This window comes from Stenella coeruleoalba (genome assembly GCF_951394435.1).
Source record: "Stenella coeruleoalba genome assembly, contig: scaffold_29, whole genome shotgun sequence".
NCBI lineage: Eukaryota > Metazoa > Chordata > Mammalia > Artiodactyla > Delphinidae > Stenella > Stenella coeruleoalba.
Window position 1 is genome coordinate 2656344 of NW_027645960.1, and position 24309 is coordinate 2680652.

The 24309-nt window shown below is 44.0% G+C and overlaps 1 long non-coding RNA gene across 16 annotated transcripts in view; it reads right to left on the reverse strand.

Annotated features, from left to right (window-relative positions):
- Positions 1–24309, reverse strand: part of LOC307181435 — a 2786049-nt gene that overhangs the window by 2057506 nt on the left and 704234 nt on the right. The window contains exon 3 of one of the 16 annotated variants that reach the window (XR_013826769.1): positions 18127–18204. The exons of the other annotated variants lie outside the window; for them this stretch is intronic. This is a non-coding gene — a long non-coding RNA (uncharacterized lncRNA). The remainder of the gene's footprint in view (positions 1–18126; positions 18205–24309) is intronic. 16 annotated transcript variants of the gene reach the window in all.

A 24309-nucleotide genomic window follows, 5' to 3' on the forward strand; every position in this document is an offset into this window, starting at 1 on the left:
CAGGAAGAGGAATTAACCAAAGGCTCAGCGTGCCGTGCCGGAACCAGATTAGGGCCTGAAGCCATCCTGCGGTGTTGCGGCCAGGTCACAAGAAAGCGAGTTGAAGAAAGGAGCTCAGGGGCACTGTAATTCACAAACCTGCAGAGTTATAAATGACAGCTATCGTCCAAAAATAGACTGAAGTAAGGCTGCCAAGAGGACTTGAAAGCGGGGCAGAATTGCAGGAAACCGATTTCAGGAGGTAGACTGGAATTGCATTGAAAGCATAGGAAAAGAGGCAGAACGTCCACAATGATGCACTTGGCCAAAAAGGGCGTATGCGTTTTTTCCTGAATATATTCAGGAAAAAACGCATACGCCCTTTTTGGCCAACCAAGCAAGCTTGCAAAGGAAATCTGCACTACAATGAAGTCTCACTTCCCCCCGGTCAAAAGGGCCATCTGAAAAAAGTGTAAAATCCAGAAAGGCAGGACAGGCCATGGAGAACTGGGAGCCTTGTTATGCTGAAGGGCGGGATGTAAATTGCCAAAAACCACTCGGGAGAAGTGTATGGTGTTTCCTGAAACATCTAAAAAACAAAGCAACAGAGCCTAGGGCACTGCCACTTATGGTCCTATAGCTTAGGGAAATTAAAATCAAAAAGACACAGCCACCCCAAAGTTTGGAACGGCTCTGTTTACAAGAACCTCGTTTACAGTACAAGTTCAACATCGCAGAAAGTGAAAAATGGATAAAGAAGTTGTGGTATTCACTTACAAAGCAATATCACTCAGCAATGAAATCTATGTCATCAGGCCTTTAGCAGCACAATGAGTGGATTCAGGTATGATGATTCTAACTGAAATAAGTCACACAGAAAAAGAAACATCATAAGATATCAGTAATACACGGAATGGAAACTTGGCTACACAGGAACTGAATTACAGAACAGAACAGGGTCTGACATTTAGAAAAACAACTTATGCTTGCTTAAGGGTAAAGGTGAGTTGGGGTGCTGCATAAAACCAGAGATTGAAATGAGCACAGATAAAGTTCCTTAAGCCAAATATGGAATAGACAAGAGCTACTCCTTGCTCAACGAAATGGACTCAACACCGCATATTAAACGCCTAAGAATGTAACTGACTTGTAAGTATCTTAAAACCTATGGATTGCTATGTCTCCGAAAGAGAATCAAGCATGTGTACAGGGGCATAAACGCAGCAGTGATAGGATTGGAGAGGTTCGGTGAGCAAATGAAGACCCTTTGAAGTCATATTGCATGGTACCCATTCCACGGGTTTCAACTACCCAGGTTTAAGGTATTCTTCCTTCAGCTAAAACATGCATGTGGAACCTAGAGTATGATCAACCATGTGATCGGGAGACATGTTCAAATATGTCTCAGTTTTCCTCCCCTGGTACTCGGGTGCAACATTCCAGACGCTTTACTAACACTCTCCCCACTTGGAGATTCAGTCCCTATAACCTCCTGTTTGGTCCAGTTTGCAATTTCTGCGGAAGATGAACAGGAATAGCGAGAACTAATGAGAGACTAGCTGGAGGTGTCTGGACGGGCAAATTTAACTCTCATTTCCCACCAGGAAGAGGAATTAACCAAAGTCTCAGCGTGCTGTGCCGGAACCAGATTAGGGCCTGAAGCCATCCTGCGGTGTTGAGGCCAGGTCACAAGAAAGCGAGTTGAGGAAAGGAGCTCAGGGGCACTGTAATTCACAAACCTGCAGAGTTATAAATGACAGCTATCATCGAAAAATAGACTGAAGTAAGGCTGCCAAGAGGACTTGAAAGCGGGGCAGAATTGCAGGAAACCGATTTCAGGAGGTAGACTGGAATTGCATTGAAAGCATAGGAAAAGAGGCAGAACGTCCACAATGATGCACTTGGCCAAAAAGGGCATATGCGTTTTATCCTGAATATATTCAGGAAAAAACGCATACGCCCTTTTTGGCCAACCAAGCAAGCATGCAAAGGAAATCTGCACTACAATGAAGTCTCACTTCCCCCCGGTCAAAAGGGCCATCTGAAAAAAGTGTAAAATCCAGAAAGGCAGGACAGGCCATGGAGAACTGGGAGCCTTGTTATGCTGATGGGCAGGATGTAAATGCCAACAGACACTGGGGAGAAGTGTATGGTGTTTCCTGAAACATCTAAAAAACAAAGCAACACAGCCTAGGGCACTTCCACTTATGGTCCTATAGCTTAGGGAAATTAAAATCAAAAAGACACAGCCACCCCAAAGTTTGGGACGCCTCTGTTTACAAGAACCTCGTTTACAGTACAAGTTCAACATCGCAGAAAGTGAAAAATGGATAAAGAAGTTGTGGTATTTACTTACAAAGCAATATCACTCAGCAATGAAATCTATGTCATCAGGCCCTTAGCAGCACAATGAGTGGATTCAGGTATGATGATTCTAACTGAAATAAGTCACACAGAAAAAGAAACATCATAAGATATCAGTAATACACGGAATGTAAACTTGGCTACACAGGAACTGAATTACAGAACAGAACAGGGTCTCAAATTTAGAAAACCAACTTATTCTTGCTTAAGGGTAAAGGTGAGTTGGGGTGCTGCATAAAACCAGAGATTGAAATGAGCACAGATAAAGTTCCTTAAGCCAAATATGGAATAGACAAGAGCTACTCCTTGCTCAACGAAATGGACTCAACACCCCATATTAAACGCCTAAGAATGTACCTGACTAGTAAGTATCGTAAAACCTATGGATTGCTATGTCTCCAAAAGAGAATCAAGCATGTGTACAGGGGCATAAACGCAGCAGTGATAGGATTGGAGAGGTTCGGTGAGCAAATGAAGACCCTTTGAAGTCATATTGCATGGTACCCATTACACGGGTCTCAACTCTCCAGGTTTAAGGTATTCTTCCTTCAGCTAAAACATGCATGTGGAACCCAAGTATGATCAACCATGTGATCGGGAGACGTGTTCAAATATGTCTCAGTTTTCCTCCCCTGGTACTCGGGTGCAACATTCCAGACGCTTTACTAACACTCTCCCCACTTGGAGAGTCAGCACCTTTAACCTCCTGTTTGGCCCAGTTTGCAATTTCTGCGGAAGATGAACAGGAATAGCGAGAACCAATGAGAGGCTAGCTGGAGGTGTCTGGACGGGCCAATTGAACTCTCATTTCCCACCAGGAAGAGGAATTAACCAAAGGCTCAGTGTGCCGTTCCGAAACCAGATTAGGGCCTGAAGCCATCCTGCGGTGTTGCGGCCAGCTCAAAAGAAAGCGAGTTGAAGAAAGGAGCTCAGGGGCACTGTAATTCACAAACCTGCAGAGTTATAAATGACAGCAATCGTCCAAAAATAGACTGAAGTAAGCCTGCCAAGAGGACTTGAAAGCGGGGCAGAATTGCAGGAAACCGATTTCAGGAGGTAGACTGGAATTGCATTGAAAGCATAGGAAAAGAGGCAGAACGTCCACAATGATGCACTTGGCCAAAAAGGGCGTATGCGTTTTTTCCTGAATATATTCAGGAAAAAACGCATACGCCCTTTTTGGCCAGCCAAGCAAGCTTGCAAAGGAAATCTGCACTACAATGAAGTCTCACTTCCCCCCGGTCAAAAGGGCCATCTGAAAAAAGTGTAAAATCCAGAAAGGCAGGACAGGCCATGGAGAACTGGGAGCCTTGTTATGCTGAAGGGCGGGATGTAAATTGCCAAAAACCACTCGGGAGAAGTGTATGGTGTTTCCTGAAACATCTAAAAAACAAAGCAACAGAACCTAGGGCACTTCCACTTATGGTCCTATAGCTTAGGGAATTTAAAATCAAAAAGACACAGCCACCCCAAAGTTTGGAACGGCTCTGTTTACAAGAACCTCGTTTACAGTACAAGTTCAACATCGCAGAAAGTGAAAAATGGATAAAAAAGTTGTGGTATTTACTTACAAAGCAATATCACTCAGCAATGAAATCTGTGTCATCAGGCCCTTAGCAGCACAATGAGTGGATTCAGGTATGATGATTCTAACTGAAATAAGTCACACAGAAAAAGAAACATCATAAGATATCAGTAATACACGGAATGGAAACTTGGCTACACAGGAACTGAATTACAGAACAGAACAGGGTCTCAAATTTAGAAAACTAACTTATGCTTGCTTAAGGGTAAAGGTGAGTTGGGGTGCTGCATAAAACCAGAGATTGAAATGAGCACAGATAAAGTTCCTTAAGCCAAATATGGAATAGACAAGAGCTACTCCTTGCTCAACGAAATGGACTCAACACCCCATATTAAACGCCTAAGAATGTACCTGACTAGTAAGTATCTTAAAACCTATGGATTGCTATGTCTCCGAAAGAGAATCAAGCATGTGTACAGGGGCATAAACGCAGCAGTGATAGGATTGGAGAGGTTCGGTGAGCAAATGAAGACCCTTTGAAGTCATATTGCATGGTACCCATTCCACGGGTTTCAACTACCCAGGTTTTAGGTATTCTTCCTTCAGCTAAAACATGCATGTGGAACCTAGAGTATGATCAACCATGAGATCGGGAGACGTGTTCAAATATGTCCCAGTTTTCGTACCCTGGTACTCGGGTGCAACATTCCAGACGCTTTACTAACACTCTCCCGACTTGGAGAGTCAGTCCCTTTAACCTCCTGTTTGGCCCAGTTTGCAATTTCTGCGGAAGATGAACAGGAATAGCGAGAACCAATGAGAGGCTAGCTGGAGGTGTGTGGACGGGCAAATTTAACTCTCATTTCCCACCAGGAAGAGGAATTAACCAAAGGCTCAGCGTGCCGTGCCGGAACCAGATTAGGGCCTGAAGCCATCCTGCGGTGTTGCGGCCAGCTCAAAAGAAAGCGAGTTGAAGAAAGGAGCTCAGGGGCACTGTAATTCACAAACCTGCAGAGTTATAAATGACAGCTATCGTCCAAAAATAGACTGAAGTAAGGCTGCCAAGAGGACTTGAAAGCGGGGCAGAATTGCAGGAAACCGATTTCAGGAGGTAGACTGGAATTGCATTGAAAGCATAGGAAAAGAGGCAGAACGTCCACAATGATGCACTTGGCCAAAAAGGGCGTATGCGTTTTTTCCTGAATATATTCAGGAAAAAACGCATACGCCCTTTTTGGCCAACCAAGCAAGCTTGCAAAGGAAATCTGCACTACAATGAAGTCTCACTTCCCCCAGGTCAAAAGGGCCATCTGAAAAAAGTGTAAAATCCAGAAAGGCAGGACAGGCCATGGAGAACTGGGAGCCTTGTTATGCTGAAGGGCGGGATGTAAATTGCCAACAAACACTCGGGAGAAGTGTATGGTGTTTCCTGAAACATCTAAAAAACAAAGCAACAGAGCCTAGGGCACTTCCACTTATGGTCCTATAGCTTAGGGAAATTAAAATCAAAAAGACACAGCCACCCCAAAGTTTGGAATGGCTCTGTTTACAAGAACCTCGTTTACAGTACAAGTTCAACATCGCAGAAAGTGAAAAATGGATAAAGAAGTTGTGGTATTTACTTACAAAGCAATATCACTCAGCAATGAAATCTGTGTCATCAGGCCCTTAGCAGCACAATGAGTGGATTCAGGTATGATGATTCTAACTGAAATAAGTCACACAGAAAAAGAAACATCATAAGATATCAGTAATACATGGAATGTAAACTTGGCTACACAGGAACTGAATTACAGAACAGAACAGGGTCTCAAATTTAGAAAACCAACTTATGCTTGCTTAAGGGGAAAGGTGAGTTGGGGTGCTGCATAAAACCAGAGATTGAAATGAGCACAGATAAAGTTCCTTAAGCCAAATATGGAATAGACAAGAGCTACTCCTTGCTCAACGAAATGGACTCAACACCCCATATTAAACGCCTAAGAATGTACCTGACTAGTAAGTATCTTAAAACCTATGGATTGCTATGTCTCCGAAAGAGAATCAAGCATGTGTACAGGGGCATGAACGCAGCAGTGATAGGATTGGAGAGGTTCGGTGAGCAAATGAAGACCCTTTGAAGTCATATTGCATGGTACCCATTCCACGGGTTTCAACTACCCAGGTTTAAGGTATTCTTCCTTCATCTAAAACATGCATGTGGAACCTAGAGTATGATCAACCATGTGATCGGGAGACGTGTTCAAATATGTCTCAGTTTTCGTACCCTGGTACTCAGGTGCAACATTCCAGACGCTTTACTAACACTCTCCCCACTTGGAGAGTCAGCGCCTTTAACCTCCTGTTTGGCCCAGTTTGCAATCTCTTGGAAGATGAACAGGAATAGCGAGAACCAATGAGAGACTAGCTGGAGGTGTCTGGACGGGCAAATTTAACTCTCATTTCCCACCAGGAAGAGGAAATAACCAAAGGCTCAGCGTGCCGTGCCGGAACCAGATTAGGGCCTGAAGCCATCCTGCGGTGTTGCGGCCAGGTCACAAGAAAGCGAGTTGAAGAAAGGAGCTCAGGGGCACTGTAATTCACAAACCTGCAGAGTTATAAATGACAGCTATCGTCCAAAAATAGACTGAAGTAAGGCTGCCAAGAGGACTTGAAAGCGGGGCAGAATTGCAGGAAACCGATTTCAGGAGGTAGACTGGAATTGCATTGAAAGCATAGGAAAAGAGGCAGAACGTCCACAATGATGCACTTGGCCAAAAAGGGCGTATGCGTTTTTTCCTGAATATATTCAGGAAAAAACGCATACGCCCTTTTTGGCCAACCAAGCAAGCTTGCAAAGGAAATCTGCACTACAATGAAGTCTCACTTCCCCCCGGTCAAAAGGGCCATCTGAAAAAAGTGTAAAATCCAGAAAGGCAGGACAGGCCATGGAGAACTGGGAGCCTTGTTATGCTGATGGGCGGGATGTAAATTGCCAACAACCACTCGAGAGAATTGTATGGTGTTTCCTGAAACATCTAAAAAACAAAGCAACAGAACCTAGGGCACTTCCACTTATGGTCCTATAGCTTAGGGAAATTAAAATCAAAAAGACACAGCCACCCCAAAGTTTGGAACGGCTCTGTTTACAAGAACCTCGTTTACAGTACAAGTTCAACATCGCAGAAAGTGAAAAATGGATAAAGAAGCTGTGGTATTTACTTACAAAGCAATATCACTCAGCAATGAAATCTGTGTCATCAGGCCCTTAGCAGCACAATGAGTGGATTCAGGTATGATGATTCTAACTGAAATAAGTCACACAGAAAAAGAAACATCATAAGATATCAGTAATACACGGAATGGAAACTTGGCTAAACAGGAACTGAATTACAGAACAGAACAGGGTCTCAAATTTAGAAAACTAACTTATGCTTGCTTAAGGGGAAAGGTGAGTTGGGGTGCTGCATAAAACCAGAGATTGAAATGAGCACAGATAAAGTTCCTTAAGCCAAATATGGAATAGACAAGAGCTACTCCTTGCTCAACGAATTAGACTCAACACCCCATATTAAACGCCTAAGAATGTACCTGACTAGTAAGTATCTTAAAACCTATGGATTGCTATGTCTCCGAAAGAGAATCAAGCATGTGTACAGGGCCATAAACGCAGCAGTGATAGGATTGGAGAGGTTCGGTGAGCAAATGAAGACCCTTTGAAGTCATATTGCATGGTACCCATTCCACGGGTTTCAACTACCCAGGTTTAAGGTATTCTTCCTTCATCTAAAACATGCATGTGGAACCTAGAGTATGATCAACCATGTGATCGGGAGACGTGTTCAAATATGTCTCAGTTTTCGTACCCTGGTATTCAGGTGCAACATTCCAGACGCTTTACTAACACTCTCCCCACTTGGAGAGTCAGCGCCTTTAACCTCCTGTTTGGCCCAGTTTGCAATCTCTTGGAAGATGAACAGGAATAGCGAGAACCAATGAGAGACTAGCTGGAGGTGTCTGGACGGGCAAATTTAACTCTCATTTCCCACCAGGAAGAGGAAATAACCAAAGGCTCAGCGTGCCGTGCCGGAACCAGATTAGGGCCTGAAGCCATCCTGCGGTGTTGCGGCCAGGTCACAAGAAAGCGAGTTGAAGAAAGGAGCTCAGGGGCACTGTAATTCACAAACCTGCAGAGTTATAAATGACAGCTATCGTCCAAAAATAGACTGAAGTAAGGCTGCCAAGAGGACTTGAAAGCGGGGCAGAATTGCAGGAAACCGATTTCAGGAGGTAGACTGGAATTGCATTGAAAGCATAGGAAAAGAGGCAGAACGTCCACAATGATGCACTTGGCCAAAAAGGGCGTATGCGTTTTTTCCTGAATATATTCAGGAAAAAACGCATACGCCCTTTTTGGCCAACCAAGCAAGCTTGCAAAGGAAATCTGCACTACAATGAAGTCTCACTTCCCCCCGGTCAAAAGGGCCATCTGAAAAAAGTGTAAAATCCAGAAAGGCAGGACAGGCCATGGAGAACTGGGAGCCTTGTTATGCTGATGGGCGGGATGTAAATTGCCAACAACCACTCGGGAGAATTGTATGGTGTTTCCTGAAACATCTAAAAAACAAAGCAACAGAACCTAGGGCACTTCCACTTATGGTCCTATAGCTTAGGGAAATTAAAATCAAAAAGACACAGCCACCCCAAAGTTTGGAACGGCTCTGTTTACAAGAACCTCGTTTACAGTACAAGTTCAACATCGCAGAAAGTGAAAAATGGATAAAGAAGTTGTGGTATTTACTTACAAAGCAATATCACTCAGCAATGAAATCTGTGTCATCAGGCCCTTAGCAGCACAATGAGTGGATTCAGGTATGATGATTCTAACTGAAATAAGTCACACAGAAAAAGAAACATCATAAGATATCAGTAATACACGGAATGGAAACTTGGCTACACAGGAACTGAATTACAGAACAGAACAGGGTCTCAAATTTAGAAAACTAACTTATGCTTGCTTAAGGGGAAAGGTGAGTTGGGGTGCTGCATAAAACCAGAGATTGAAATGAGCACAGATAAAGTTCCTTAAGCCAAATATGGAATAGACAAGAGCTACTCCTTGCTCAACGAAATAGACTCAACACCCCATATTAAACGCCTAAGAATGTACCTGACTAGTAAGTATCTTAAAACCTATGGATTGCTATGTCTCCGAAAGAGAATCAAGCATGTGTACAGGGGCATAAACGCAGCAGTGATAGGATTGGAGAGGTTCGGTGAGCAAATGAAGACCCTTTGAAGTCATATTGCATGGTACCCATTCCACGGGTTTCAACTACCCAGGTTTTAGGTATTCTTCCTTCAGCTAAAACATGCATGTGGAACCTAGAGTATGATCAACCATGAGATCGGGAGACGTGTTCAAATATGTCCCAGTTTTCGTACCCTGGTACTCGGGTGCAACATTCCAGACGCTTTACTAACACTCTCCCGACTTGGAGAGTCAGTCCCTTTAACCTCCTGTTTGGCCCAGTTTGCAATTTCTGCGGAAGATGAACAGGAATAGCGAGAACCAATGAGAGGCTAGCTGGAGGTGTCTGGACGGGCAAATTTAACTCTCATTTCCCACCAGGAAGAGGAATTAACCAAAGGCTCAGCGTGCCGTGCCGGAACCAGATTAGGGCCTGAAGCCATCCTGCGGTGTTGCGGCCAGCTCAAAAGAAAGCGAGTTGAAGAAAGGAGCTCAGGGGCACTGTAATTCACAAACCTGCAGAGTTATAAATGACAGCTATCGTCCAAAAATAGACTGAAGTAAGGCTGCCAAGAGGACTTGAAAGCGGGGCAGAATTGCAGGAAACCGATTTCAGGAGGTAGACTGGAATTGCATTGAAAGCATAGGAAAAGAGGCAGAACGTCCACAATGATGCACTTGGCCAAAAAGGGTGTATGCGTTTTTTCCTGAATATATTCAGGAAAAAACGCATACGCACTTTTTGGCCAACCAAGCAAGCTTGCAAAGGAAATCTGCACTACAATGAAGTCTCACTTCCCCCCGGTCAAAAGAGCCATCTGTAAAAAGTGTAAAATCCAGAAAGGCAGGACAGGCCATGGAGAACTGGGAGCCTTGTTATGCTGATGGGCGGGATGTAAATTGCCAACAAACACTCGGGAGAATTGTATGGTGTTTCCTGAAACATCTAAAAAACAAAGCAACAGAACCTAGGGCACTTCCACTTATGGTCCTATAGCTTAGGGAAATTAAAATCAAAAAGACACAGCCACCCCAAAGTTTGGAACGGCTCTGTTTACAAGAACCTCGTTTACAGTACAAGTTCAACATCGCAGAAAGTGAAAAATGGATAAAGAAGTTGTGGTATTTACTTACAAAGCAATATCACTCAGCAATGAAATCTGTGTCATCAGGCCCTTAGCAGCACAATGAGTGGATTCAGGTATGATGATTCTAACTGAAATAAGTCACACAGAAAAAGAAACATCATAAGATATCAGTAATACACGGAATGGAAACTTGGCTACACAGGAACTGAATTACAGAACAGAACAGGGTCTCAAATTTAGAAAACTAACTTATGCTTGCTTAAGGGGAAAGGTGAGTTGGGGTGCTGCATAAAACCAGAGATTGAAATGAGCACAGATAAAGTTCCTTAAGCCAAATATGGAATAGACAAGAGCTACTCCTTGCTCAACGAAATAGACTCAACACCCCATATTAAACGCCTAAGAATGTACCTGACTAGTAAGTATCTTAAAACCTATGGATTGCTATGTCTCCGAAAGAGAATCAAGCATGTGTACAGGGGCATAAACGCAGCAGTGATAGGATTGGAGAGGTTCGGTGAGCAAATGAAGACCCTTTGAAGTCATATTGCATGGTACCCATTCCACGGGTTTCAACTACCCAGGTTTTAGGTATTCTTCCTTCAGCTAAAACATGCATGTGGAACCTAGAGTATGATCAACCATGAGATCGGGAGACGTGTTCAAATATGTCCCAGTTTTCGTACCCTGGTACTCGGGTGCAACATTCCAGACGCTTTACTAACACTCTCCCGACTTGGAGAGTCAGCGCCTTTAACCTCCTGTTTGGCCCAGTTTGCAATTTCTGCAGAAGATGAACAGGAATAGCGAGTACCAATGAGAGACTAGCTGGAGGTGTCTGGACGGGCAAATTTAACTCTCATTTCCCACCAGGAAGAGGAAATAACCAAAGGCTCAGCGTGCCGTGCCGGAACCAGATTAGGGCCAGAAGCCATCCTGCGGTGTTGCGGCCAGGTCACAAGAAAGCGAGTTGAAGAAAGGAGCTCAGGGGCACTGTAATTCACAAACCTGCAGAGTTATAAATGACAGCTATCGTCCAAAAATAGACTGAAGTAAGGCTGCCAAGAGGACTTGAAAGCAGGGCAGAATTGCAGGAAACCGATTTCAGGAGGTAGACTGGAATTGCATTGAAAGCATAGGAAAAGAGGCAGAACGTCCACAATGATGCACTTGGCCAAAAAGGGCGTATGCGTTTTTTCCTGAATATATTCAGGAAAAAACGCATACGCCCTTTTTGGCCAACCAAGCAAGCTTGCAAAGGAAATCTGCACTACAATGAAGTCTCACTTCCCCCCAGTCAAAAGGGCCATCTGAAAAAAGTGTAAAATCCAGAAAGGCAGGACAGGCCATGGAGAACTGGGAGCCTCGTTATGCTGATGGGCGGGATGTAAATTGCCAACAACCACTCGGGAGAAGTGTATGGTGTTTCCTGAAACATCTAAAAAACAAAGCAAGAGAACCTAGGGCACTTCCACTTATGGTCCTATAGCTTAGGGAAATTAAAATCAAAAAGACACAGCCACCCCAAAGTTTGGAACGGCTCTGTTTACAAGAACCTCGTTTACAGTACAAGTTCAACATCGCAGAAAGTGAAAAATGGATAAAGAACTTGTGGTACTTACGTACAATGCAGTATCACTCAGCAATGAAATCTATGTCATCAGGCCCGTAGCAGCATAATGAGTGGATTCAGGTACGATGATTCTAACTGAAATAAGTCACACAGAAAAAGAAACATCATAAGATATCACTAATACACGGAATGTAAACTTGGCTACACAGGATCTGAATTACAGAACAGAACAGGGTCTAAAATTTAGAAAACCAACTTATGCTTGCTTAAGGGGAAAGGTGAGTTGGGGTGCTGCATAAAACCAGAGATTGAAATGAGCACAGATAAAGTTCCTTAAGCCAAATATGGAATAGACAAGAGCTACTCCTTGCTCAACGAAATGGACTCAAAACCCCATATTAAATGCCTAAGAATATACCTGACTAGTAAGTATCTTAAAACCTATGGATTGCTATGCCTCCAAAAGAGAATCAAGCATGTGTACAGGGGCATAAACGCAGCAGTGATAGGATTGGAGAGGTTCGGTGAGCAAATGAAGACCCTTTGAAGTCATATTGCATGGTACCCATTACACGGGTCTCAACTCTCCAGCTTTAAGGTATTCTTCCTTCAGCTAAAACATGCATGAGGAACCCAGAGTATGATCAACCATGTGAACGGGAGACGTGTTCAAATATGTCTCAGTTTTCCTCCCCTGGTACTCGGGTGCAACATTCCAGACGCTTTACTAACACTCTCCCGACTTGGAGAGTCAGTCCCTTTAACCTCCTGTTTGGCCCAGTTTGCAATTTCTGCGGAAGATGAACAGGAATAGCGAGAACCAATGAGAGACTAGCTGGAGGTGTCTGGACGGGCAAATTTAACTCTCATTTCCCACCAGGAAGAGGAATTAACCAAAGGCTCAGCATGCCGGGCCGGAACCAGATTAGGGCCTGAAGCCATCCTGCGGTGTTGCGGCCAGGTCACAAGAAAGCGAGTTGAAGAAAGGAGCTCAGGGGCACTGCAATTGACAAACCAGCAGAGTTATAAATGACAGCTATCGTCCAAAAATAGACTGAAGTAAGGCTGCCAAGAGGACTTGAAAGCGGGGCAGAATTGCAGGAAACCGATTTCAGGAGGTAGACTGGAATTGCATTGAAAGCATAGGAAAAGAGGCAGAACGTCCACAATGATGCACTTGGCCAAAAAGGGCGTATGCGTTTTTTCCTGAATATATTCAGGAAAAAACGCATACGCCCTTTTTGGCCAACCAAGCAAGCTTGCAAAGGAAATCTGCACTACAATGAAGTCTCACTTCCCCCCGGTCAAAAGGGCCATCTGAAAAAAGTGTAAAATCCAGAAAGGCAACAGGCCATTGAGAACTGGGAGCCTTGTTATGCTGATGGGCGGGATGTAAATTGCCAACAGACACTCAGGAGAAGTGTATGGTGTTTCCTGAAACATCTAAAAAACAAAGCAACAGAGCCTAGGGCACTTCCACTTATGGTCCTATAGCTTAGGGAAATTAAAATCAAAAAGACACAGCCACCCCAAAGTTTGGGACGCCTCCGTTTACAAGAACCTCGTTTACCGTACAAGTTCAATATCACAGAAAGTGAAAAATGGATAAAGAACTTGTGGTACTTACGTACAATGCAGTATCACTCAGCAATGAAATCTATGTCATCAGGCCCGTAGCAGCATAATGAGTGGATTCAGGTACGATGATTCTAACTGAAATAAGTCACACAGAAAAAGAAACATCATAAGATATCACTAATACACGGAATGTAAACTTGGCTACACAGGAACTGCATTCCAAAACAGAACAGGGTCTCAAATTTAGAAAACCAACTTATGCTTGCTTAAGGGGAAAGGTGAGTTGGGGTGCTGCATAAAACCAGAGATTGAAATGAGCACAGATAATGTTCCTTAAGCCAAATATGGAATAGACAAGAGCTACTCCTTGCTCAACGAAATGGACTCAACACCCCATATTAAACGCCTAAGAATGTACCTGACTAGTAAGTATCTTAAAACCTATTGATTGCTATGTCTCCAAAAGACAATCAAGCGTGTGTACAGGGGCATAAACGCAGCAGTGATAGGATTGGAGAGGTTCAGTGAGCAAATGAAGACCCTTTGAAGTCATATTGCATGGTACCCATTCCACGGGTTTCAACTACCCAGGTTTAAGGTATTCTTCCTTCAGCTAAAACATGCATGTGGAACCTAGAGTATGATCAACCATGTGATCGGGAGACGTGTTCAAATATGTCTCAGTTTTCGTACCCTGGTACTCGGGTGCAATATTCCAGACGCTTTACTAACACTCTCCCGACTTGGAGAGTCAGTCCCTTTAACCTCCTGTTTGGCCCAGTTTGCAATTTCTGCGGAAGATGAACAGGAATAGCGAGAACAAATGATAGACTAGCTGGAGGTGTCTGGACGGGCCAATTTAACTCTCATTTCCCACCAGGAAGAGGAATTAACCAAAGGCTCAGGGTGCCGTGCCGGAACCAGATTAGGGCCTGAAGCCATCCTGCGGTGTTCCGGCCAGGTCACAAGAAAGCGAGTTGAAGAAAGGAGCTCAGGGGCACTGTAATTCACAAACCTGCAGAGTTATAAATGACAGCTATCGTCCAAAAATATACTGAAGTAAGGCTGCCAAGAGGACTTGAAAGCGGAGCAGAATTGCAGGAAACCGATTTCAGGAGGTAGACTGGAATTGCATTGAAAGCATAGGAAAAGAGGCAGAACGTCCACAATGATGCACTTGGCCAAAAAGGGCGTATGCGTTTTTTCCTGAATATATTCAGGAAAAAACGCATACGCCCTTTTTGGCCAACCAAGCAAGCTTGCAAAGGAAATCTGCACTACAATGAAGTCTCACTTCCCCCGGGTCAAAAGGGCCATCTGAAAAAAGTGTAAAATCCAGAAAGGCAGGACAGGCCATGGAGAACTGGGAGCCTTGTTATGCTGAAGGGCGGGATGTAAATTGCCAACAGCCTCTAGGGAGAAGTGTATGGTGTTTCCTGAAACATCTAAAAAACAAAGCAACAGAACCTAGGGCACTTCCACTTATGGTCCTATAGCTTAGGGAAATTAAAATCAAAAAGACACAGCCACCCCAAAGTTTGGATCGGCTCTGTTTACAAGAACCTCGTTTACAGTACAAGTTCAACATCGCAGAAAGTGAAAAATGGATAAAGAACTTGTGGTACTTACGTACAATGCAGTATCACTCAGCAATGAAATCTATGTCATCAGGCCCGTAGCAGCATAATGAGTGGATTCAGGTACGATGATTCTAACTGAAATAAGTCACACAGAAAAAGAAACATCATAAGATATCACTAATACACGGAATGTAAACTTGGCTACACAGGATCTGAATTACAGAACAGAACAGGGTCTAAAATTTAGAAAACCAACTTATGCTTGCTTAAGGGGAAAGGTGAGTTGGGGTGCTGCATAAAACCAGAGATTGAAATGAGCACAGATAAAGTTCCTTAAGCCAAATATGGAATAGACAAGAGCTACTCCTTGCTCAACGAAATGGACTCAAAACCCCATATTAAATGCCTAAGAATGTACCTGACTAGTAAGTATCTTAAAACCTATGGATTGCTATGCCTCCAAAAGAGAATCAAGCATGTGTACAGGGGCATAAACGCAGCAGTGATAGGATTGGAGAGGTTCGGTGAGCAAATGAAGACCCTTTGAAGTCATATTGCATGGTACCCATTACACGGGTCTCAACTCTCCAGCTTTAAGGTATTCTTCCTTCAGCTAAAACATGCATGTGGAACCCAGAGTATGATCAACCATGTGAACGGGAGACGTGTTCAAATATGTCTCAGTTTTCCTCCCCTGGTACTCGGGTGCAACATTCCAGACGCTTTACTAACACTCTCCCGACTTGGAGAGTCAGTCCCTTTAACCTCCTGTTTGGCCCAGTTTGCAATTTCTGCGGAAGATGAACAGGAATAGCGAGAACCAATGAGAGGCTAGCTGGAGGTGTCTGGACGGGCAAATTTAACTCTCATTTCCCACCAGGAAGAGGAATTAACCAAAGGCTCAGCATGCCGGGCCGGAACCAGATTAGGGCCTGAAGCCATCCTGCGGTGTTGCGGCCAGGTCACAAGAAAGCGAGTTGAAGAAAGGAGCTCAGGGGCACTGCAATTGACAAACCAGCAGAGTTATAAGTGACAGCTATCGTCCAAAAATAGACTGAAGTAAGGCTACCAAGAGGACTTGAAAGCGGGGCAGAATTGCAGGAAACCGATTTCAGGAGGTAGACTGGAATTGCATTGAAAGCATAGGAAAAGAGGCAGAACGTCCACAATGATGCACTTGGCCAAAAAGGGCGTATGCGTTTTTTCCTGAATATATTCAGGAAAAAACGCATACGCCCTTTTTGGCCAACCAAGCAAGCTTGCAAAGGAAATCTGCACTACAATGAAGTCTCACTTCCCCCCGGTCAAAAGGGCCATCTGAAAAAAGTGTAAAATCCAGAAAGGCAACAGGCCATGGAGAACTGGGAGCCTTGTTATGCTGATGGGCGGGATGTAAATTGCCAACAGACACTCAGGAGAAGTGTATGGTGTTTCCTGAAACATCTAAAAAACAAAGCAACAGAGCCTAGGGCACTTCCACTTATGGTCCTATAGCTTAGGGAAATTAAAATCAAAAAGACACAGCCACCCCAAAGTTTGGGACGCCTCCGTTTACAAGAACCTCGTTTACCGTACAAGTTCAATATCACAGAGTGAAAAATGGATAAAGAACTTGTGGTACTTACGTACAATGCAGTATCACTCAGCAATGAAATCTATGTCATCAGGCCCGTAGCAGCATAATGAGTGGATTCAGGTACGATGATTCTAACTGAAATAAGTCACACAGAAAAAGAAACATCATAAGATATCACTAATACACGGAATGTAAACTTGGCTACACAGGAACTGCATTCCAAAACAGAACAGGGTCTCAAATTTAGAAAACCAACTTATGCTTGCTTAAGGGGAAAGGTGAGTTGGGGTGCTGCATAAAACCAGAGATTGAAATGAGCACAGATAAAGTTCCTTAAGCCAAATATGGAATAGACAAGAGCTACTCCTTGCTCAACGAAATGGACTCAACACCCCATATTAAACGCCTAAGAATGTACCTGACTAGTAAGTATCTTAAAACCTATGGATTGCTATGTCTCCAAAAGACAATCAAGCGTGTGTACAGGGGCATAAACGCAGCAGTGATAGGATTGGAGAGGTTCAGTGAGCAAATGAAGACCCTTTGAAGTCATATTGCATGGTACCCATTCCACGGGTTTCAACTACCCAGGTTTAAGGTATTCTTCCTTCAGCTAAAACATGCATGTGGAACCTAGAGTATGATCAACCATGTGATCGGGAGACGTGTTCAAATATGTCTCAGTTTTCGTACCCTGGTACTCGGGTGCAATATTCCAGACGCTTTACTAAAACTCTCCCGACTTGGAGAGTCAGTCCCTTTAACCTCCTGTTTGGCCCAGTTTGCAATTTCTGCGGAAGATGAACAGGAATAGCGAGAACCAATGAGAGACTAGCTGGAGGTGTCTGGACGGGCAAATTTAACTCTCATTTCCCACCAGGAAGAGGAATTAACCAAAGGCTCAGGGTGCCGTGCCGGAACCAGATTAGGGCCTGAAGTCATCCTGCGGTGTTGCGGCCAGGTCACAAGAAAGCGAGTTGAAGAAAGGAGCTCAGGGGCACTGTAATTCACAAACCTGCAGAGTTATAAATGACAGCTATCGTCCAAAAATATACTGAAGTAAGGCTGCCAAGAGGACTTGAAAGCGGAGCAGAATTGCAGGAAACCGATTTCAGGAGGTAGACTGGAATTGCATTGAAAGCATAGGAAAAGAGGCAGAACGTCCACAATGATGCACTTGGCCAAAAAGGGCGTATGCGTTTTTTCCTGAATATATTCAGGAAAAAACGCATACGCCCTTTTTGGCCAACCAAGCAAGCTTGCAAAGGAAATCTGCACTACAATGAAGTCTCACTTCCCCCGGGTCAAAAGGGCCATCTGAAAAAAGTGTAAAATCCAGAAAGGCAGGACAGGCCATGGAGAACTGGGAGCCTTGTTATGCTGAAGGGCGGGATGTAAATTGCCAACAGCCTCTAGGGAGAAGTGTATGGTGTTTCCTGAAACATCTAAAAAACAAAGCAACAGAGCCTAGGGCACTTCCACTTATGGTCCTATAGCTTAGGGAATTTAAAATCAAAAAGACACAGCCACCCCAAAGTTTGGAATGGCATTGTTTACAAGAACCTCGTTTACAGTACAAGTTCAACATCGCAGAAAGTGAAAAATGGATAAAGAAGTTGTGGTATTTACTTACAAAGCAATATCACTCAGCAATGAAATCTCTGTCATCAGGCCCTTAGCAGCACAATGAGTGGATTCAGGTATGATGATTCTAACTGAAATAAGTCACACAGAAAAAGAAACATCATAAGATATCAGTAATACACGGAATGGAAACTTGGCTACACAGGAACTGAATTACAGAACAGAACAGGGTCTCAAATTTAGAAAACCAACTTATGCTTGCTTAAGGGGAAAGGTGAGTTGGGGTGCTGCATAAAACCAGAGATTGAAATGAGCACAGATAAAGTTCCTTAAGCCAAATATGGAATAGACAAGAGCTACTCCTTGCTCAACGAAATGGACTCAACACCCCATATTAAACGCCTAAGAATGTACCTGACTAGTAAGTATCTTAAAACCTATGGATTGCTATGTCTCCGAAAGAGAATCAAGCATGTGTACAGGGGCATAAACGCAGCAGTGATAGGATTGGAGAGGTTCGTGAGCAAATGAAGACCCTTTGAAGTCATATTGCATGGTACCCATTCCACGGGTTTCAACTACCCAGGTTTTAGGTATTCTTCCTCAGCTAAAACATGTATGTGGAACCCAAGTATGATCAACCATGTGAATGGGAGACGTGTTCAAATATGTCTCAGTTTTCCTCCCCTGGTACTCGGGTGCAACATTCCAGACGCTTTACTAACACTCTCCCCACTTGGAAAGTCAGCGCCTTTAACCTCCTGTTTGGCCCAGTTTGCAATTTCTGCGGAAGATGAACAGGAATAGCGAGAACCAATGAGAGGCTAGCTGGAGGTGTCTGGACGGGCAAATTTAACTCTCATTTCCCACCAGGAAGAGGAAATAACCAAAGGCTCAGTGTGCCGTGCCGGACCAGATTAGGGCCTGAAGCCATCCTGCTGTGTTGCGGCCAGCTCAAAAGAAAGCGAGTTGAAGAAAGGAGGTCAGGGGCACTGTAATTCACAAACCTGCAGAGTTATAAATGACAGCTACCGTCCAAAAATATACTGAAGTAAGGCTGCCAAGAGGACTTGAAAGCGGGGCAGAATTGCAGGAAACCGATTTCAGGAGGTAGACTGGAATTGCATTGAAAGCATAGGAAAAGAGGCAGAACGTCCACAATGATGCACTTGGCCAAAAAGGGCGTATGCGTTTTTTCCTGAATATATTCAGGAAAAAACGCATACGCCCTTTTTGGCCAACCAAGCAAGCTTGCAAAGGAAATCTGCACTACAATGAAGTCTCACTTCCCCCGGGTCAAAAGGGCCATCTGAAAAAAGTGTAAAATCCAGAAAGGCAGGACAGGCCATGGAGAACTGGGAGCCTTGTTATGCTGAAGGGCGGGATGTAAATTGCCAACAGCCTCTAGGGAGAAGTGTATGGTGTTTCCTGAAACATCTAAAAAACAAAGCAACAGAGCCTAGGGCACTTCCACTTATGGTCCTATAGCTTAGGGAATTTAAAATCAAAAAGACACAGCCACCCCAAAGTTTCGAACGGCTCTGTTTACAAGAACCTCGTTTACAGTACAAGTTCAACATTGCAGAAAGTGAAAAATGGATAAAAAAGTTGTGGTATTTACTTACAAAGCAATATCACTCAGCAATGAAATCTGTGTCATCAGGCCCTTAGCAGCACAATGAGTGGATTCAGGTATGATGATTCTAACTGAAATAAGTCACACAGAAAAAGAAACATCATAAGATATCAGTAATACACGGAATGTAAACTTGGCTAGACAGGAAGTGAATTACAGAACAGAACAGGGTCGCAAATTTAGAAAACCAACTTATGCTTGCTTAAGGGGAAAGGTGAGTTGGGGTGCTGCATAAAACCAGAGATTGAAATGAGCACAGATAAAGTTCCTTAAGCCAAATATGGAATAGACAAGAGCTACTCCTTGCTCAACGAAATGGACTCAAAACCCCATATTAAATGCCTAAGAATGTACCTGACTAGTAAGTATCTTAAAACCTATGGATTGCTATGCCTCCAAAAGAGAATCAAGCATGTGTACAGGGGCATAAACGCAGCAGTGATAGGATTGGAGAGGTTCGGTGAGCAAATGAAGACCCTTTGAAGTCATATTGCATGGTACCCATTACACGGGTCTCAACTCTCCAGCTTTAAGGTATTCTTCCTTCAGCTAAAACATGCATGTGGAACCCAGAGTATGATCAACCATGTGAACGGGAGACGTGTTCAAATATGTCTCAGTTTTCCTCCCCTGGTACTCGGGTGCAACATTCCAGACGCTTTACTAACACTCTCCCGACTTGGAGAGTCAGTCCCTTTAACCTCCTGTTTGGCCCAGTTTGCAATTTCTGCGGAAGATGAACAGGAATAGCGAGAACCAATGAGAGGCTAGCTGGAGGTGTCTGGACGGGCAAATTTAACTCTCATTTCCCACCAGGAAGAGGAATTAACCAAAGGCTCAGCATGCCGGGCCGGAACCAGATTAGGGCCTGAAGCCATCCTGCGGTGTTGCGGCCAGGTCACAAGAAAGCAAGTTGAAGAAAGGAGCTCAGGGGCACTGCAATTGACAAACCAGCAGAGTTATAAATGACAGCTATCGTCCAAAAATAGACTGAAGTAAGGCTGCCAAGAGGACTTGAAAGCGGGGCAGAATTGCAGGAAACCGATTTCAGGAGGTAGACTGGAATTGCATTGAAAGCATAGGAAAAGAGGCAGAACGTCCACAATGATGCACTTGGCCAAAAAGGGCGTATGCGTTTTTTCCTGAATATATTCAGGAAAAAACGCATACGCCCTTTTTGGCCAACCAAGCAAGCTTGCAAAGGAAATCTGCACTACAATGAAGTCTCACTTCCCCCCGGTCAAAAGGGCCATCTGAAAAAAGTGTAAAATCCAGAAAGGCAACAGGCCATTGAGAACTGGGAGCCTTGTTATGCTGATGGGCGGGATGTAAATTGCCAACAGACACTCAGGAGAAGTGTATGTTGTTTCCTGAAACATCTAAAAAACAAAGCAACAGAGCCTAGGGCACTTCCACTTATGGTCCTATAGCTTAGGGAAATTAAAATCAAAAAGACACAGCCACCCCAAAGTTTGGGACGCCTCCGTTTACAAGAACCTCGTTTACCGTACAAGTTCAATATCACAGAAAGTGAAAAATGGATAAAGAACTTGTGGTACTTACGTACAATGCAGTATCACTCAGCAATGAAATCTATGTCATCAGGCCCGTAGCAGCATAATGAGTGGATTCAGGTACGATGATTCTAACTGAAATAAGTCACACAGAAAAAGAAACATCATAAGATATCACTAATACACGGAATGTAAACTTGGCTACACAGGAACTGCATTCCAAAACAGAACAGGGTCTCAAATTTAGAAAACCAACTTATGCTTGCTTAAGGGGAAAGGTGAGTTGGGGTGCTGCATAAAACCAGAGATTGAAATGAGCACAGATAAAGTTCCTTAAGCCAAATATGGAATAGACAAGAGCTACTCCTTGCTCAACGAAATGGACTCAACACCCCATATTAAACGCCTAAGAATGTACCTGACTAGTAAGTATCTTAAAACCTATGGATTGCTATGTCTCCAAAAGACAATCAAGCGTGTGTACAGGGGCATAAACGCAGCAGTGATAGGATTGGAGAGGTTCGGTGAGCAAATGAAGACCCTTTGAAGTCATATTGCATGGTACCCATTACACGGGTCTCAACTCTCCAGCTTTAAGGTATTCTTCCTTCAGCTAAAACATGCATGTGGAACCCAGAGTATGATCAACCATGTGAACGGGAGACGTGTTCAAATATGTCTCAGTTTTCCTCCCCTGGTACTCGGGTGCAACATTCCAGACGCTTTACTAACACTCTCCCGACTTGGAGAGTCAGTCCCTTTAACCTCCTGTTTGGCCCAGTTTGCAATTTCTGCGGAAGATGAACAGGAATAGCGAGAACCAATGAGAGGCTAGCTGGAGGTGTCTGGACGGGCAAATTTAACTCTCATTTCCCACCAGGAAGAGGAATTAACCAAAGGCTCAGCATGCCGGGCCGGAACCAGATTAGGGCCTGAAGCCATCCTGTGGTGTTGCGGCCAGGTCACAAGAAAGCAAGTTGAAGAAAGGAGCTCAGGGGCACTGCAATTGACAAACCAGCAGAGTTATAAATGACAGCTATCGTCCAAAAATAGACTGAAGTAAGGCTGCCAAGAGGACTTGAAAGCGGGGCAGAATTGCAGGAAACCGATTTCAGGAGGTAGACTGGAATTGCATTGAAAGCATAGGAAAAGAGGCAGAACGTCCACAATGATGCACTTGGCCAAAAAGGGCGTATGCGTTTTTTCCTGAATATATTCAGGAAAAAACGCATACGCCCTTTTTGGCCAACCAAGCAAGCTTGCAAAGGAAATCTGCACTACAATGAAGTCTCACTTCCCCCCGGTCAAAAGGGCCATCTGAAAAAAGTGTAAAATCCAGAAAGGCAACAGGCCATTGAGAACTGGGAGCCTTGTTATGCTGATGGGCGGGATGTAAATTGCCAACAGACACTCAGGAGAAGTGTATGTTGTTTCCTGAAACATCTAAAAAACAAAGCAACAGAGCCTAGGGCACTTCCACTTATGGTCCTATAGCTTAGGGAAATTAAAATCAAAAAGACACAGCCACCCCAAAGTTTGGGACGCCTCCGTTTACAAGAACCTCGTTTACCGTACAAGTTCAATATCACAGAAAGTGAAAAATGGATAAAGAACTTGTGGTACTTACGTACAATGCAGTATCACTCAGCAATGAAATCTATGTCATCAGGCCCGTAGCAGCATAATGAGTGGATTCAGGTACGATGATTCTAACTGAAATAAGTCACACAGAAAAAGAAACATCATAAGATATCACTAATACACGGAATGTAAACTTGGCTACACAGGAACTGCATTCCAAAACAGAACAGGGTCTCAAATTTAGAAAACCAACTTATGCTTGCTTAAGGGGAAAGGTGAGTTGGGGTGCTGCATAAAACCAGAGATTGAAATGAGCACAGATAAAGTTCCTTAAGCCAAATATGGAATAGACAAGAGCTACTCCTTGCTCAACGAAATGGACTCAACACCCCATATTAAACGCCTAAGAATGTACCTGACTAGTAAGTATCTTAAAACCTATGGATTGCTATGTCTCCAAAAGACAATCAAGCGTGTGTACAGGGGCATAAACGCAGCAGTGATAGGATTGGAGAGGTTCAGTGAGCAAATGAAGACCCTTTGAAGTCATATTGCATGGTACCCATTCCACGGGTTTCAACTACCCAGGTTTAAGGTATTCTTCCTTCAGCTAAAACATGCATGTGGAACCTAGAGTATGATCAACCATGTGATCGGGAGACGTGTTCAAATATGTCTCAGTTTTCGTACCCTGGTACTCGGGTGCAATATTCCAGACGCTTTACTAACACTCTCCCGACTTGGAGAGTCAGTCCCTTTAACCTCCTGTTTGGCCCAGTTTGCAATTTCTGCGGAAGATGAACAGGAATAGCGAGAACCAATGAGAGACTAGCTGGAGGTGTCTGGACGGGCAAATTTAACTCTCATTTCCCACCAGGAAGAGGAATTAACCAAAGGCTCAGGGTGCCGTGCCGGAACCAGATTAGGGCCTGAAGCCATCCTGCGGTGTTGCGGCCAGGTCACAAGAAAGCGAGTTGAAGAAAGGAGCTCAGGGGCACTGTAATTCACAAACCTGCAGAGTTATAAATGACAGCTATCGTCCAAAAATAGACTGAAGTAAGGCTGCCAAGAGGACTTGAAAGCAGGGCACAATTGCAGGAGACCGATTTCAGGAGGTAGACTGGAATTGCATTGAAAGCATAGGAAAAGAGGCCTAAGGTCCACAATGATGCACTTGGCCACAAAGGGCGTATGCGTTTTTTACTGAATATATTCAGGAAAAAACGCATACGCCCTTTTTGGCCAACCAAGCAAGCTTGCAAAGGAAATCTGCACTACAATGAAGTCTCACTTCCCCCCGGTCAAAAGGGCCATCTGAAAAAAGTGTAAAATGCAGAAAGGCAGGACAGGCCATGGAGAACTGGGAGCCTTGTTATGCTGATGGGCGGGATGTAAATTGCCAACAGCCACTCCGGAGAAGTGTATGGTGTTTCCTGAAACATCTAAAAAACAAAGCAACAGAGCCTAGTGCACTTCCACTTATGGTCCTATAGCTTAGGGA